The sequence below is a fragment of the Benincasa hispida genome, chromosome 11 (assembly GCF_009727055.1).
Source record: "Benincasa hispida cultivar B227 chromosome 11, ASM972705v1, whole genome shotgun sequence".
Classification (NCBI taxonomy): Eukaryota; Viridiplantae; Streptophyta; class Magnoliopsida; order Cucurbitales; family Cucurbitaceae; genus Benincasa; species Benincasa hispida.
Window position 1 is genome coordinate 41527042 of NC_052359.1, and position 17374 is coordinate 41544415.

At 36.1% G+C, this 17374-nt stretch overlaps 2 non-coding genes across 2 annotated transcripts; both read left to right on the forward strand.

The window, feature by feature from the left end:
• Positions 1 to 4706: 4706 nt before the first annotated feature.
• On the forward strand, positions 4707 to 4813 carry LOC120092248. Its single transcript, XR_005485958.1, has one exon. It is a non-coding gene; the product is annotated as a small nucleolar RNA R71 (small nucleolar RNA).
• A 10931-nt stretch (positions 4814 to 15744) lies between these two features.
• On the forward strand, positions 15745 to 15826 carry TRNAS-GCU. The gene has a single exon. It is a non-coding gene; the product is annotated as a tRNA-Ser (tRNA).
• The last annotated feature ends 1548 nt before the right edge of the window (positions 15827 to 17374 follow it).

Sequence of the window (17374 nt, forward strand, 5' to 3'; positions counted from 1 at the left end):
TTTTCCTAAATTTAGTAAGATTTGCAAAAGTTGTTGATTTTAGAATTCCATTCTCGGAATTACTCACGGAAAGGTTGTCAAGTAAATAAGATTTACTAAATGACAGCTTGTAGACTAGACAATCGTGGAGTGTTTCTACATGATAGACACTCAGCTGGTTGATGACCTAAACGATCGTGCAACTTTAGTTAAACGATTGCATATCATTTGTTAAACGATTGTGCATCTTCTATACGATAGATACTGTCATCTCCCACTTGCTCAATCGTTTACACGATTGTTCTTCTTCTAGTCTTTTCCTCTAACCAAGTCCACAGAGAGACCACACTTCTGGATTTTCACACTGAGAATACCAAGGTAACCTTTTGTTGGGAATGTCCCTCTACAAATACTACATTCTTAGAAGAAGATCATATAAAAAATCATCTACCTCGGTGTAAAGTAATATTGCAAGAAATGACCAAAGATGCTACAGAAACATCAACAAGAGGTGTTGATCAAGCTGGTCCATCAATAATTGTTGTTGTCCCGTCACGTCCATCCCAAGTGGGGACATGCCTATAGGTGTCTTATAGGCGGTCCTGTGTGCCCACAAGACATCGTCCAGCTTTATTGCCTAATCTTTGTGTGAAGGTTTTACCACCTTCTCTAATATCAGCTTGATTTCCCTGTTGGACATTTCAGCTTGACCATTTGTTTGTGGATGGTATGCGGTGTCCACCTTATGGAGGATATTATACTTGAGCAACAACTTGTTGATGATGTTATTAACAAAGTGAGAGCCTTCATCATTTATTATGGCACGTGGAGTGCCAAAACGAGTGTAAATATTCTTCCTCAAGAACTTGAAGACTACCGTCACATCACTTGCGACGCATGATACCGCTTCTACCCTTTTGGAAACATAGTCGACGGCTAATAGAATGTATTTGTGACCATTTGATGGTGGAAATGGTCCCATGAAATCTATGCCCCAAACGTCGAATAGTTCCAATTTTAAGATGATGTTCATGGGCATCGCATGCTTCCACGAAATGTTTCCCGTGTGTTGGCACCGGTCGCATTTCATTGCATAGTCCTTTGCGTCCTTGAATAACGTTGGTAAAAAATATCCACTTTGTAACACCTTTGCTGCTGTGCATTGGCCTCCAAAGTGTCCTCCATATGGTGAGTCATGGCATTGTGATAGTATGTGCTGGTGAGCAGTATCTGGTACGCATAGGCGCAAAATCTGGTCTGATCCCCTCTTATAAAGATTTGACTCATCCCAATAATATGATTTGCAATCATATCTGAGTCGCCTCTTTTGTTGGGCTGTGTAGTCCTCAGGAAATTATTCGCAAACCAGAAAATTGACCACGCCCGCATATCATGGTAGTTCTTCAATTTTAAATAGTTGCTCGTTTGGGAAAGTTGCATTCACCTCTGATTGATTGCGGTCGACTTCTGAATTTTCTAATCTTGACAAATGATCCGCAACTTGGTTCTCCGTCCCCTGGCGATCAATGATTTCCATGTTGAATTCTTGAAGGAGGAGAACCCATCGAATCAATCTCGACTTTGCACCTTTCTTTGTCATCAAATATTTATCGCCGAGTGGTCAGTGTGAACGAGTACCTTGGATCCCAGTAAGTAAGCTCTGATTTCTCCAGCGCAAAAATCACCGCAAGCAGTTCTTTTTCTGTGGTAGTGTAATTTGTTTGAGCAGAATTCAAGGTTTTATTCGCATATGCAATGGGGTGTAGCATTGTTTTCTTCTTTTGCGCCAGTACTGCCCCTATCGCATAACCACTTGCATCGCACGTTAGTTCAAAGGACTGTGTCCAGTCCGGTGCGATCAACACAGGTGCAGTTATTAATGCGTTCTTCAGTATCTTGAATGCGTTGAGGCATTGGTAATCGAAGTCAAATGCTCTTTCTGCCTCCAGCAGCACACTCAATGGTCATGCAATCTTTGAAAAGTCTTTCACAAAAAGTTGATAAAAGCCTGCATGGCCTAAGAAGCTCCTGACAGCCTTCACTTTTGCTTGAGGTGGGAGCTTTTCAATCGTCTCAATCTTCGCCTTCTCCACCTTTAGCTCGTCTTTGGAGACTTGTGCCTAAGCACAATACCTTCCTTTACCATAAAGTGGCATTTCTCCCAGTTTCGTCTCTTTACATCTCTTCAGTATCTTCTCTAGATTGTTGAGACAGACTTCGTAAGTTTGCCCATACACTGAGAAATCGTCCATGAAAATTTCTACAGAATCTTTAACGTACTCAGAAAAGATGGCCATCATACACCTTTGGAATGTGCTCGGCACATTGCACAGGCCGAACGACATGCATTGAAATGCAAATATTCCATAAGGGTAGGTGAATTTAGTTTTCTCTTGATCTTCAGGAGAAATCATGATTTGGTTATAGTCGGCATATCCATCCAAGAAGTAGTAGTAATTATTTCCTTCTAGGCAGTCTAGCATCTGGTCGATAAAAGGTAAGGGGAAATGATCCTTCTTTGTCGCCGCATTCAGTTTGTGGTAGTCCATGCAGATCCACCAGCCAATGACGGTCCTCATCAATATTAGTTCATTATTTGCATTTGGGACTACTGCCATCCCTTCTTTCTTGGGCACACATTGCATGGGCTGACCCACGTGCTGTCGATGATTGGATAAATAATCCCTGCGTCCAACCATTTGATTATTTCCTTCTTCACGACCTCCTTCATCGTAGGGTTGAGTCTGCGTTGATGTTCGATCGATCCTTTCTGATTGTCCTCAAGACGTATCTTATGCATGCAATATGCGAGGCTGATTCCTCTAATTTCTAATAGCGTCCAACCAATTGCTTTTATATGATTTTTCAGGATGCTCAACAGTGTATTTTCTTGATCTTCTTGAAGTGCAGAGGAAATTATTACTGGTAGCATTTCATTCTACCCCAGAAAAGCATACTTCAGGTGATTTGGAAGGGTTTTCAGCTCTACCGTCGATGGTTGTTCCAAGGATGGTTTTGGTGTTTTTCTTTCTTCATTCATTGTCAGCTTTTCATCTTTGGTTGTTGTTTTTATGATCACATTGTAGGCTACTATGGATGCGGTCGCATCCTCTCTTTTATCTTCATCTTTAGATTTTTCTTCTTCTTCTGGGTATTTCATGGCTATGATAATATCAAATATGATCTTCTGTCCGTTCATGCTCAGTGTGATCTCTCCTTTGTACACATCAATCTGAGCGCGACCAGTGGATAAAAACGGTCGTTCCAAGATGATGGGTACATCCTTGTCCGCTTCATAATCATGGATGATGAAGTCGGTCGGTAAAATAAATTTGTCAATCATGACTAGGACATCCTTCACCTTCCCTTCTGGATGCACAAGAGATCTGTCAGCTAGCTGGAGAGTCACCGTCATGGGCGCCAGTTGCCCACATTCAGCTGTTTAAAAATTGAAAGGGGCATTAAGTTGATGTTAACCCCGAGATCGCAAAGCGCTTGACCAATATATAACCCTCCAATTGAGCAGAGTATTGTGAAACTCCGAGGTTTGCACATTTTCGGTGGAATTATAGTTTTTGCTCGTTGTGTTAATGACATCGTTGCAAACTTACCAGTGCTTCTTTTCTTTTTCACCATGTCCTTCAGAAACTTCGCATACTTTGGCATCTGTTCAATCGCTTCAGTGAAAGGGACGTTGATATGCAACAATTTCAGCATGTCCATGAAGCGTTGATACTGCACTTCATCATTTTTTCTTCTTTTTAAGTCTCTGAGGAAATGGTGGCAGCTGTATTCTCACGGTTCCCTGTTCGGACGCAATCTCCGGTTCCATTCTCTCATGTTCTTCTATTTCTTCTTGGGTCAATGGGGTCTGATGTTCCATCGCAATTGGAGCAGTCTTACTCGGCTTCTTCTTTTCCTCTGCCACTGTCTTTCCGCTTCACAACATCACAACTTGACATTGCTTTTTTTTCCGTACTCTCTGGATTGCGCAGGAGCTCTGTTAAACTTGGTAGTGCCCCTTGCTGTCTACTTTTAAGTTCGCGTGCAATCTTTCCTATCTGAGTTTCAAGATTGCGGATGGATGTCGCTTGATTCTGGAGCACTGTTCATTCTTCTCAATATACTGCTTCAGTAAGCTCTCCAGAGATGAAGATTGTGGTGCCTGCGAACTATTGCCTTGATTTTTCGTTTGACCATTTGTTCGCGGGAAAAATTCTGATGGCCCTTTTTTTGTGCCAATGGTTGAAAATTTTACTGTTGATTTTTCCACGCGAAGTTAGGGTGGTTTCTCTACCCAGGGTTATAAGTATTGGAAAAAGGATTATTCTTCATGAAATAAATAGACTTATGGGTTTCGCGAACACTCTTCCATTGGATGGCCTTCACCATAAGTAGCATAACTTCCGCTCGTTTGGTCGATTGCATTGACCTGCCTCCTATGCGTTCTTGGGCTGCTGATTGCGATTCATTGTATTAAATTCATCATCGCAGTCAGTTGGTTTTGCAGGGATGCGATGGCTCCATTATTTGCGTCACTATCTTTAATTCTCAGCCTTTGATCGCTTTCTTTCCAATTTTCATGATTCTTTGAAATGCGATCAAGTATGTTCTTAGCCTCGTCATAAGTTTTGTCGAGCAGACCTCCAGCTGTTGCCGCATTAGCAGCCGTCTGCGATGCAGGGTTCAAACCATGGTAGAAAATTTCCATCTGTAGATAATCTGGTAACCCATTATGCGGGCAATCTCTCACCGGTCTTTTAAACCTCGCCCAGGCGTCACTGAGCGATTCGTCAATATCCTGTTCAAAATTAGTGATCAACTTCCTCCTTCTAGCGTTCTCCGTCGGGGGGAAGTCTTCTTCATGAACTTCTCCACTACCTATTCCCATGATGTAATCTCCCCTGGTTTGAGAGAATAAACCCATTTCCATGCCTGGTCACACAATGAAAATAGGAACAACGTTAATCGAACCTCCTCAATGAAGATGTTTGGGAATACAAACGTGTTGCAGATTTCGATAAAACTACGGAGGTGGGTGTGTGGATCCTCGCCACGCCTACCGCTAAACTGTCTGGCAGTTTGAATCATCTGCAGTATCACTGGTTTCATCTCGAACCTCGATCCAATTCGTTTATCAAGAGGACGGGGTTCACCATGATATTATTTGCAATTGGTGCTCTTTCTTCTGGTTGCTCTGCCATGTTTGGATCTTTTTCTTGTTATCATTGGCGGTTGTTTCTTCTTCTTCTTCAAAAAGTTCTCTCAATCTCTGGGTCGTAATTGGGCTTATGATTTTGTCCTTTGCTCATACGATGCCCGCTTCTTCCCTTACCTAAGGAGAGGTAATGCACAGAGATGGAAAGCTGCAAAGAAAATCAAAAAGTTACTGTTAGCACAACTTGTACTGCCATAGTCCCCGGCAACGGCGCCAAAAACTTGATGCATTGTTAATGCGATGAAATAATGGTGTATATTGCGATGGTGGTGTATGCGTTGTGCATGCAAGTTTTCCTAGCAAATCCAAGTATAAATTCTACTAGGTTGCCTAGTAAGCCCAGGGTCGAACACAGGGATTATGGAGACAGTATGCGATGGTGATTTCCGATTTCTTTGCAGTGACAAATAACACAATGAGTTGGTTGGTATGTTTGTATAAGGTATATATTGTATGCGGCAGACTTGAAAAAAGAGTTAATAACGATGAAAGTTACAATGAGTATGCGAGGGAACGGGTTGAGAAGGTATTTAGCTAGTGCTTCTTGAGATTGCGTTCAAGCTATGCGATCATGCTACACACGTATAACAACAATTCATCTTCCAATGCCAATGCTATAGCTCCTAGTTTTAGGATGCATGCGATGTATATGATAATGTCTATAGGACTTATTCCTAAGTCTCTATTTCTTGCCTATGCGATGATGAATGATGCACATAGGTACAAGATGACCGTATACCATCATATCCTATCTCTAGGGTGCATGCGAAGCGTTAATAGCAAACATAACTTATTCCTAAGTTTCTATTTCTTGATTATGCGGTTCTAATCTGGCTCTCTCAAGCCTAGATTCTAATCTGACTTTTCCAAGCCTAGATTTTATCCTTAGACCACCCTCCCGACCATCTCTAAAGGACGAATGACGCATACATAATACAAGATGGTTGCATAAAGTGAAGATCTCAGGTTATGCAAGCTAAGTACTTCTCAACTCATTCGACAGTTTAGTTATTCATGCGTAATGCAAAGAGAGTGAACAATTGTAGAGATGCAAATTCCATTTTATAAATAAGATCAGAATACAAAATGACAATGAAAAATAGGGATAGAGAGCCTGGTAGTAATGCCTTGCTTCCCAAGGCTTTTACACTGAGTTTTTCTCTACTCTGCCCAAAAGAATGTTCTTGCTTCCACAAGAGTCGACCCTCTCTCTGTTCTCAACGCTTCCCGGCACTCTTCCGAGCGAACTAGGACGATCTTTTGGGGTCTTCTCTCTTCACTCACCTCTGCCTTCTAAATATGTAAAATTACAGACTACGGCTATCTATATATACGGCGAAGAAGAACTCTAAATTCTGAATAGTGGAACCCCTTTAACGAAGATGGCATTCGGTATTTATAGAGCTTCAGGGTGAAGACTTTTTTCTCTCAAATAATTGCACTGATGGGATGTCATTAACTCTCTGTCTGATGCGCCGATTAATGTCACCGAAAAGTTGAGTGTACTTGCTACAGTGTCGTTAACGGCTTGTCAACTAAATTTGGATTCGACCGTCATCAGCTTTTTGTCCATTTTGATCTATTAAGCTTTCACCTTGATGCGCCGTCTTTATGCGGCCACCTTTTTTAGCAAATCTACGCGAATGCATATGATCGCATAGCCTTGCGGTCGCAATCTTTTAATGCGTTCGGATGCTGGACTCCATGGATCGCAATTCTGCCTTGCGCTAATGCATTTTCCTGCACAAAATACATAAATTAACTGCTTAAATGTGATGGACGCATGCGTTCACAATGTTCTCAACTTAATGCTTTTGGACAACTTTTTACATATTTTTACCGTCACAATCCAACATTGTTTTATGTCTTTGTGTTGTAATAACAAGCATTTCTGCCCGTTATCAATGTGATTGTCACAAAGATTGCCTCTGAAGACAACCTTGCCGATCCATTTACAAAGGCCCTCTCGGCTAAAGTGTTTGAGGGCCACCTGGTTGGACTAGGACTCCGAGTAGTGTAATCTAGGGCAAGTGAGAGAATATCTATGGTATGATAGATGCCCTAGTTTATTGTATTTTCCCTTTATGTTTCTCAACATTATATTATATATATTTGTTCTCACTAGAGTTTTAGTCGAAGTGGGAGATTGTTGGGAATGTCCTAGAATCGCAGTTCGTGTTAAACATTCTATTGAGTAATTTATTAAATAAAGTTGTTGATTTTTCATTCTATTATAAAAATCCAATAAACATATCCATGGATATAGTCTGAATACTTTAACTTTATGTGGTGACATAAACAGGATCAAGTTAACAGTATATAGCCTAAATGGTCTAATAAGTATATAGATGAAATTGGGTATCTCATCCTAGTAACACTATTAGATGCAGCCCACTCTGTAGTTGTTACAAGAAGTTGTAAAGTGCTACAAACGATATGATCTATAGATAGTTCATGTAGAGACATGTGAGTGGGGGCATCCTATGCAATGAGTTTGCATATAGACTAGTCCACGAAAATAGTCACTTTTCTTTATAACGATCGTTTACTGTTAAAACTGACTATTTCATTATTAAGTAACTTAGGTTAACTCGATCTTAATCCTAAGCTAGCTATGAACTCCTGTTTGTTCGGGATTATCCTTTGATCTGCATGGGTGAGAATAGTCCAACAGCACTTGCGCTCTCCAAGTGTGCTTGTTCCCCCCTTCTTTCTTTTGGGGATAAGACCGAATGAATAGTTGGGGACATAGCCCTGCAAGATGGAATTCACTCCTATCGATTTAGGGTTAGCAGATAGGTTGTTCTCTTAAGTACTGATTCTAGGTCTTGAAAAATCAGGGCCCCACCTTCTCATGATAGAGAAAGGACTTGATTCATAGATATTATGAATAAAAGATTGTTCATTAGAGGGTCAGTAGGAACTTAAGAAACAATATGAATTCACAGGGGTAAAACGGTGATCTTGACCCAGCGGTGACTACAAACAACCTGTGATGGATCAACTTACTGATTATGGTTATATTAAGTGGAAATAATATATCTATAGTGAGGGGAGTTCAATTATGGGGTTTAGTGGAGTGACCCATTAGTTAACAGATAGTATATATATATGTGATATAATTAATATAATGTATTTGATACACTATTGTATTATTTAAATTTAATATAAAGATGATTTATATTAAATACTATAAATAGTTGAGAGGAATTAAATATTTGGATATGATTCGAATATTAATTATATGGATGAGATTCATATAATTGAATTTAATATAAATATTATTTATATTAAATATCATGTAATATTGAGAGAAAATAAAACTATAGGTTATAAATTGTATTTGATATAATATAAAATATATATGTATATCATAAAGTGGTTATTATATGTATGTATGTATGTATATATATATATATATCAACTTAATTTAATTTAATTAAACCGAGGGAGTTACAACTCCCTCCCCCTAATTCTCTCGGCACTTTACTTGCAGTGGGTGGTGGAGAATCAATTCTAGTCATCTTCTTCCATTTTTGGTGGATCTAAAAACTCACCCTATAATTCTCTCTAAAGAATTTTTTTACAGAGAAGAAAAGGTTTCTCCTCTCCCTCTCAATCTCTCCTTCCCTTTTCCAAATATTGGGTAGAGCCCACAACTCCTGCTATATTCTTAACCCTAGAGAATACAGAAGGTTCCAATTGTGGTGGTGTCCTGATCAGAGAAGAGATCGGGGCCTATTCGAGGGAACATAAAGAAAATGGCTTCAAAGGCAATGTAAATTTCTTCCCGCTTTTTCATATAAAATGCATGTTGTAATATTTAGGGTTTATTAATGCATAATCTTCTTCTTGTTTTTGTAATTATGAAATTTCGTGAAAACTAAAATTGGGATCAATCCCTGCTTCCGCTATGAAACTGTCATTGGTTTCCCTTCACACTTTAGACTTCTTAATACGTCCACTAGTGCCTTTGTATTGACCTTTCTTCTGTGATGCCTTATTGATAGCTACCTCAGTCGATGCAAATGGTCACGTCTATTCAATTGTATAAGTTGTTGTACTAGAGGAAAATGCTAATCCATGGGGCTGATTTTTGAGAAATTTATGGGATCTGTAGTGCATGGAAGGGAGGGAATGTGTCTAATTACAGATAGACACAAAGGCATTATATATGCCGTCAGAAACCCTAACAACGGTTGGGTAGGAGTACACCACAGATTCTGCTTGCGACATGTGGTGAGTAATTTTAACGACAAGTATAAAAATAGTCTATCGAAGAGTTTGGTGTATAGTGCAGGATCAAAATTTCAAGTTCGAAAGTTTAATGACTGTATGGTCGAACTTCAAACAACAAACCCTAATTGCTTACGATATTTTACTTCCATAGATCTTAACTAGTGGATATAGTCACATGATGGTGGTCATCGTTATGGATGGCTAACCACGAATATGGCAGAAAGTACAAATGTTGTTCTGAAAGGGGCTAGAAAGCTACCCATTACTGCACCAGTAAAAGCAACATTCTATCGAACTATTGCTTCTTTCGTTGCTCGTCGTGTAGAAATAGAGACTGCTCGTCTGGAGAGTGCTTCATGATAGCTCCTAGAAATACAAGCTATTGTAGCATTTTTTCTTAGAATTATGAGAGCTAATAAGCAGAATATGCATTGATAATACTAAGAATTCATGTGAAAAAGTGAGCTTGCATTAATCAGCACCAAAAATCCTCACTAACCTTATACCATGCATTATTTCGCGTCAAAGTGTCTTTTTTTTTTTTTTTTGCAGATATTATAGGAATTGCTCGTATGCGTCGGTTTCATACCGCCGCAAGGATGATCACATGAGATGATTGTCACAAAGATTAATTCGCCGCATGGAATGTTGCGTCCACAGAGTGATAATCGTGATAAAAGACTACTCGCAAGGTAGATGGAATGCGTTGGCAATTCAGGAGAAATAAGCTTGAATGCATATCTTGGAAGCATCAACAAGATAAGATGATGTGACATTGCCCATACTGCAACAAGGCAACAGTGAGGCAAAACGCAATCATGAATGTTGTCGGCGTTTAAACCCTATAATAGTACCTTGGACCTTCACTTCAAAGCATCCGAGTTTCTGCCTTAAAGCAGATGCTTGCGATCACAGATGAGAGCATAAGCGAGATGTTCTTTGAGGATTCTTCACCTCCATAAACTATTCCGAGTGACGACCGGAGCTTTCGTCGGAGATAGAGCTTGAGAGAGACATCTCCACCATCCATCCATGGTGCCACCAGCAGCCTTGACGCATTTCGGATGAAAAGCAAGAGATTGTTTTCATCGAGTCTTCCATTTCTTCTCTTGCCCCGGTATTGTATTACATTTTAACTTAAGATATTAAAACATTTTTTAATCAATGCATATCTTAATTCCTTCAGTGCCATCTTCTTCATCTTCTTTATCTATGTCATCGTTTAGTTATTAAAGGAGAACGCATACACAATCGTGTAGCCTAGAGAAAGGATGCATGTAGCAACCCACTGAGAGGTATGCGTTGTGCAAGTATAATGAGTTAATCCTCTTCGCCTGGTGTGAGGCTGTTGCAACACTTATCTATGGGCTATTGCAATGCTTGTCTAGGAGCTGATTAGCGACAACTAACAGCCTGAGAGGGTGAGTAGTGACACACTAAAGCGAAGTATGCATTGTTCCTAGAGATAGGCACGATCTTATGCTCGACGTAACCATGCATTATAGAGATATAAGCATACGACCAGCCACCGAGAGGTGCACGATGCGTTAGTGTGGCAAGCTGGGATTACTCGGGCGACCTAACATAATGAACATTATTATGCGTTGACGACTGCTGCATCTCTATCAATTCTCTTAGTTAAACTTTCATTGCTCAATATGTTTAGTTAGGAGTAGAAGTAGTGCATAATCCTTTAACTCTTATCTTTTTACCTTTATCCATCGCCTCAAACGCATTACTTCACAAACAACATTTAGTTACAAGTCCCTGAGTTTGACCTCGGATCACCTCGAGAAACTTGCGTTCTCGTTATACTTGGAGAGAGAGCAAGAAAACTTGTGGTAGGAACGTATGGTCATCGCATATATTCTTAAACGCATCTTGCATATTTATTAGTCCAACGCATGACCATTGACGCATGGAGATCAATGCATATCATAACATGCACACATATTTATTCTCCATTCTCAATGCAACATTTCACAAGGTAAATTATTCACATCTTAGTTATCCCACGTTTTTATACTAACTATAGAGGTATTCTAAGTAATTGTCGTATTTGTCATAAGTAGGTCGTAAAGAAAATAACTCGTTGGGAATAACGTGCAACTAAACATTCTGTTAACATATTTGACCATCGAACAAGGTTGTGTGACGTCACCACCTCAGTCAACCCAATAACATTGAAGGGTGGAACCACACACCAAATAAAGTTAAGTGAAAGAATATGCAAATGCAATAAGTGATAGAGTTATAGAATCCCTTGTTCTCACGCTGTGGCTGTGTTCAAGATCATTGGGTTAGACTACTTTTACTATATTGAAGACTATTACAAAATTTCCACTTATCAGACCTGATATTCACCCTAATTCAAGCCCATCCCTGATAAAAAATTTTTGGTCTGATCCTAACTTCCCCACTATTTATCCGAACGAATCACGAGTTAGAAAATTTAGCAGACTATGTATTTCTCGCATGCAAAACGAGATGATTTGGAGGGAACGTTACAAGACACGTTGCATAATTTGTAGACAAGAAGGGCATAATAGACGGAATTGTCCCGATCGAGCTCGCAATATGACTTAGTCATTTTGATTGTTATTGTCTTTATTGATTGTAACTTTTTTTACTTATTATTTATTGACTCGTTCTTTGTAACTTTTTTTTGTAAATGTAACAACGAAGGGAGTATTCCTTATTGATTGTAATTACGTTGATTTTTAGTAAATATTTAAGTTAAATTTAATATTGTTTTTATGGGATCAAATGGACGACGATCTTACCATAGAGCCATACAACGACTCGATTTTGTACTTACAGCGCAACCATAGATTTGAAGTTGTTTAGGAAGACAAGCATATTGATGCTATGCATTGTCGACGACGAGAGGCTATTATTTGAAGGCAGGAAGACCCAGACCCTCGTATATTGAATTATCTACGAGCTACAGAATTTTATGGAGTCTCCTGTATCAAATTTATACAATTAGACTGGCATCTGATACCGACATTAGTGGAACGATGGTGACAGGAGACACACACTTTCCACATGTTGCATGGACATTGTAGGATTACACTGCAAGATGTAGCTAACCAATTTGGACTCCCGATTAATGGAAGACCATTGATCAGGTCACTAAATTATGACTGGGACAACTTTGTGCCATTCTTTTAGGCATAACAACGAATGACGCAGTTCTTAAAGGAGGTCGTCTTAGCTTGCCATGGTTAACTGATCAATTCAACAACTTTGCCCATCTACCAGATGATGCAAATGAAGTGGAACTTCAACGATATGCTCGAGCATATATTCTCACATTGATTGGAGGATTGGTATTTCCCTACAAATCCAACAGTAGAGTGCACCTAATGTATCTTTCTCTCTTAGTAGATTTTGATGTTGTTGGGACGTATAGTTGGGGGGATTGGATGTCTTACATGGCTATATAGGCAACTATGCAAGAGTGCAGTTATAGATGACAAAGACATTGCAAGCTCACTTTTATTGCTGCAGATTTGGGCATGGGACCGATTTCCTCTTTTAGTGCCTCGACAACTCCATCGACATTGTAGAGCACTTGCAGTACGGTAAACATTTTTACCTCATTATTGTTATGTTCATTATGTAATATTAATAACTAAAATTCAACTTGTGATTGTTGTAGATGGAATGACAACTATTCTGTATTTAGAGTACCGATACATGTTCTACTGCATTATAGATACATATTGGATATCCACATGCCTAACCAGGTAATATTATATTCATTCATATATTACATATTGATAATGTTTCAATCTTCTGGTTCATTCATATTTTGACACATATGCATGTAGATTATTTGGAAGCCATACAATCATCTCATCCAACTATTAGTGCCATATTGTCTCGATGGTAATGAGATATGGACATCCAGATGTCCACTTATATGCTTTTTTGTTGTGGAGTGACATCACCTAGATCGTGTGATGCGTCAATTTGGGATGTTGCAACAAATTCCTCAACCTTGCAATATAGACGTCTAACTCTATTCACACGATCTAAGAGGCAGGCATGAGCGAGACTGGATTGCATATTTGGCTCCTCCAATTTCAATTTGGGAAGATCATCAAAGTTTGGTTATTAATGGACCTCCTATTAATAACGATGTAGATACTGGATCTGGATATATCGAATGATATTTCACTATGAGCAGACGATATATAACAAAAGCAGGAGCATCCTATCATTTGTTCGTATGAGTTTATTGTTTACTAGGATTGTTTAATTTTATTGCTTAATTGCATAAAAAATAAACTTTAAAGTCATTAACTTGGTATTCATTTATTTTTCAGGCCAGTTTACCAAAAATGACATTAGTTGGTCTAAGGGCCTTGCGTAGACTTACGTCTATATATCGAGTACGATATTCGATCTAATATTCAGAATGAGTATCCAACAACCCCACTCGATCACTTTACACATACTTTCATGATGCCATCTCCCTCAACAATTGAATTCTTTCCAATTACCCTTAGTACACTAAGTATGGAAGAAGGACAAACTTCACATGTCCGCCCAGATGTCCATGACCAGTATGTGACATACAGACATCGTGGTAAGGGTATACACTTTATAGTGGAGGGCCAATATTCAAATGTAAGAGTGTGGTGATCGTGGACATTATGTAACTCAAGATGATCGATCTAGGCGTAATAGAGGATCTTCTTCTGGTCAAGAATAAAGAAAATTGTACATATAACCAAATTTATTAATCAAATTCAAACAAGAAAATGCACTTTCAATCTACAACACATCCTAAAGAACCTTGAATATTATTTACAATAGTCAAAACTTAATATTTATATTTCTGCATAAGTTTTTAACAACTTTCAACAAAAACATTGATTTGGAATTAAACTAATTGAAATTTCTTAATCTCAAAGTAACATTATTGTTTGTATTATTAAAAAATTAGTAATATTACCATTAAAATAAAAAATGAGATTAATGAGATAGTTGATTTTAGGTAATAATGATTTGGAATAAAACAAATTGAATATTATTAAAATTAATATTTTGTATATCAAATTAATCATAGAAATTTCTTAATCAAAATAACATTATTGTTTATATTGTTAAAAAATTACTAATATTATTATCACTATAAAAAAACAAAAGAAATGAGATGGTTTATTTTAGGGGTGTTAAAAGAATAAAAAAAATAAAAAAATAGATTTTTTACTGAAACTGAATGCGTCTTTCCAAGAGATGCGTTCGTACTTTTTTTTTCTAATTAGAGACACATTCAAGGTGGTAAAAAAAAAAAGAATAAAATATTTTCAAATTTGTCTCTTCAAGAAATGCATTTGATAAAGACAAAAAAACAACCATTTTTCCATAAATAATTTCAAAACTCCCATTTTACCTAATTAAAATAAAAAAACAATCCTACAAATCTAACTAACCCCAATTTTAGAGTTTGCTCTTAGTCGTGTGACAAATAAAGCTACAGTAATTATATTGACCGCTGAAAATGGACAACTGCGATCAAAACTTTACAAAAGGAGAAAAAATATAGAAAAAAATATTGTTTGGTCCCAAGATTTTAGGTCCAGTTTTTATTTAGTCTTTAAATTTCAAAATGTTATACATTTAATCTTTAAATTGGATTTGATTTTAATTTAGTCCCTAAATTTTAAAATGCTAAAATTTTACTCTTGTCATTTGAGTTTTACTTTAATGTGGTCCCTATGTTTCAAGATTTATATTTTTAAACTTGATTTTTCACTAAATACTCATTTTTCATCTTTAAAGTTAATTTATATTAATAAATTAAAAATAGTTAAAAAATTATAATTAATTAAATTTAATTGATTTTATCAATTTTAAAATTAAGTTTAAATTTTTACTTCATAATTATTTTTAATTAATAAATAGAAATTGACATTAATGATTGAAAGTGAGTATTTAATGAAAAATTGAGATTAAAAATGTAAAATCTTGAAATCCAGAGTCCAAATTGAAACAAAACTCAAATCTCAAGAGTAAAATTGTAACATTTTGGAGAACTAAATTGAAATAAAATTCAAGATTTAAACACTCAATGTGTAATATTTTAAAATTTAGAGACTAAATAGAAATTGGAGTAAAATATCTAAGATATTAATTTAAAACCGTATTCTTTGTTAAGAAAATAGCCTACGAAAATTGTAGAAGGAAAAAAACCTAGAAATTTAATCCTGAAATAAAGAAAAATGACAAAAAAATAATAATAATAACTTAAGTTATAGAAATTATAAACTAGCTGCAATTATTAAGCATCAATTGTCGCTTTGGCCGAGTGGTTAAGGCGTGTGCCTGCTAAGTACATGGGGTTTCCCCGCGAGAGTTCGAATCTCTCAGGCGACGCTTCTTTTCGTTAAAATATTAAATCTGTAATTATATTATGTTGAAAACTTATATTTCTCTCTCTTTTCTATTTTAATTAGTAATTGTATTTGCAATTCTTTTGTTTCTCCCTTTTTTATTTATATATATATTTTTTATTTTTTTTTGGTTTTTGGTAAAATATTAAATCTGTATTTATATTATATTGAAAACTTATATTTCTCTCCCTCTTTTCTATTTTAATTAGTAATTGTATTTGCAATTCTTTTTTTTTTTTCTCCTTTTCTATTTATATATTTTTCTGACAAATATCAATTTATATCCTTGAATTTTGGATTGTATTAATTAAAATTTAAAACTAAAAATTGTATCAATTTAAACCTGAAAATGTATATCTATTTAAACCTCAAACTAATAATTGTATTAATTTAAACCTTGAACTTTCACAAGTAAATTAATTTAAATTTTGAAGTTTTATAAATATATCAATTTAAACCCTCCATTATATTTTATTAAGATACACTCGTAAAAATTTAAAGTTTAAATTGATATACTTATGAAAGTTCAGAATTTAAATTGATACACTTATTAATTTAAGGTTTAAATTGATAGAATCCCTAATGTTCAAAAGTACAAATTGATATTTGCCTTTTATTTTTTAAATATTACACATCTAACTTTATATCCTATATCCTCCATTGTACTACAAGTTTTTTCCTTCAATTTTTAAGAAAATAATTCTAACACAAGATTTAAAATGCCGACATCTATAAAAATATTGAGGGCTTGATTTTAAGACAATGACGATGTCGATAGATATTTTTAGAAAAAATATAAAAACAAAAATTTAAAATATATAATAGATTAATGAATAAAAATTCAAGAGTTTTAACCAAGTTAACATTATTTATTATTTATATTATATTTACATTAGCGACATTTTGTTACTTATTTTTTATATATATACTGTGAATATTTTTATGATCTAATAGAAATATTAATTCACCTTTCAAGTTAATGTCGAACTTATGAGAATGTGGATATATCGATGAAATTATCTGACATATCGACAAAAGGTTCTCTCTTTACCTTGTATTTTATAAATGTCTTCAAATTTTGAATTATTTTGCTCTAAAACTTACAATTTTGGTAAAAATTAATCTTTTCATTTTATTTTCTAAAAAAATCGTAATATTATTTTGTTTCTATTATAAAATATCACAAATCATGTGTAAAATAGATATCCATTCTTTGCGTTAAAAGTCAAATGTCACTCCCTCTATATCTCATATATATTGTTATGTGTCTTGTAAATATTCTCTCCTAGTGTCCAAATAAACCACTTTCTACTTGTCATTTTGCCTATATAAAGAGAGGCAATTGTCATTTTCCCTATATAAAGAGAGGCAATTGTCATTTTGCCTATATAAAGAGAGGCATTTGATGGAGCTTGAAAAACACTTATATATTGGTGAAATCCTAAAGAAATTTGAAGAAAGTAGAAGACTTTGGAGAATTTTCTAATTTCATATTTTTCTTCTATTTTATTTATATATTATTATCATATTC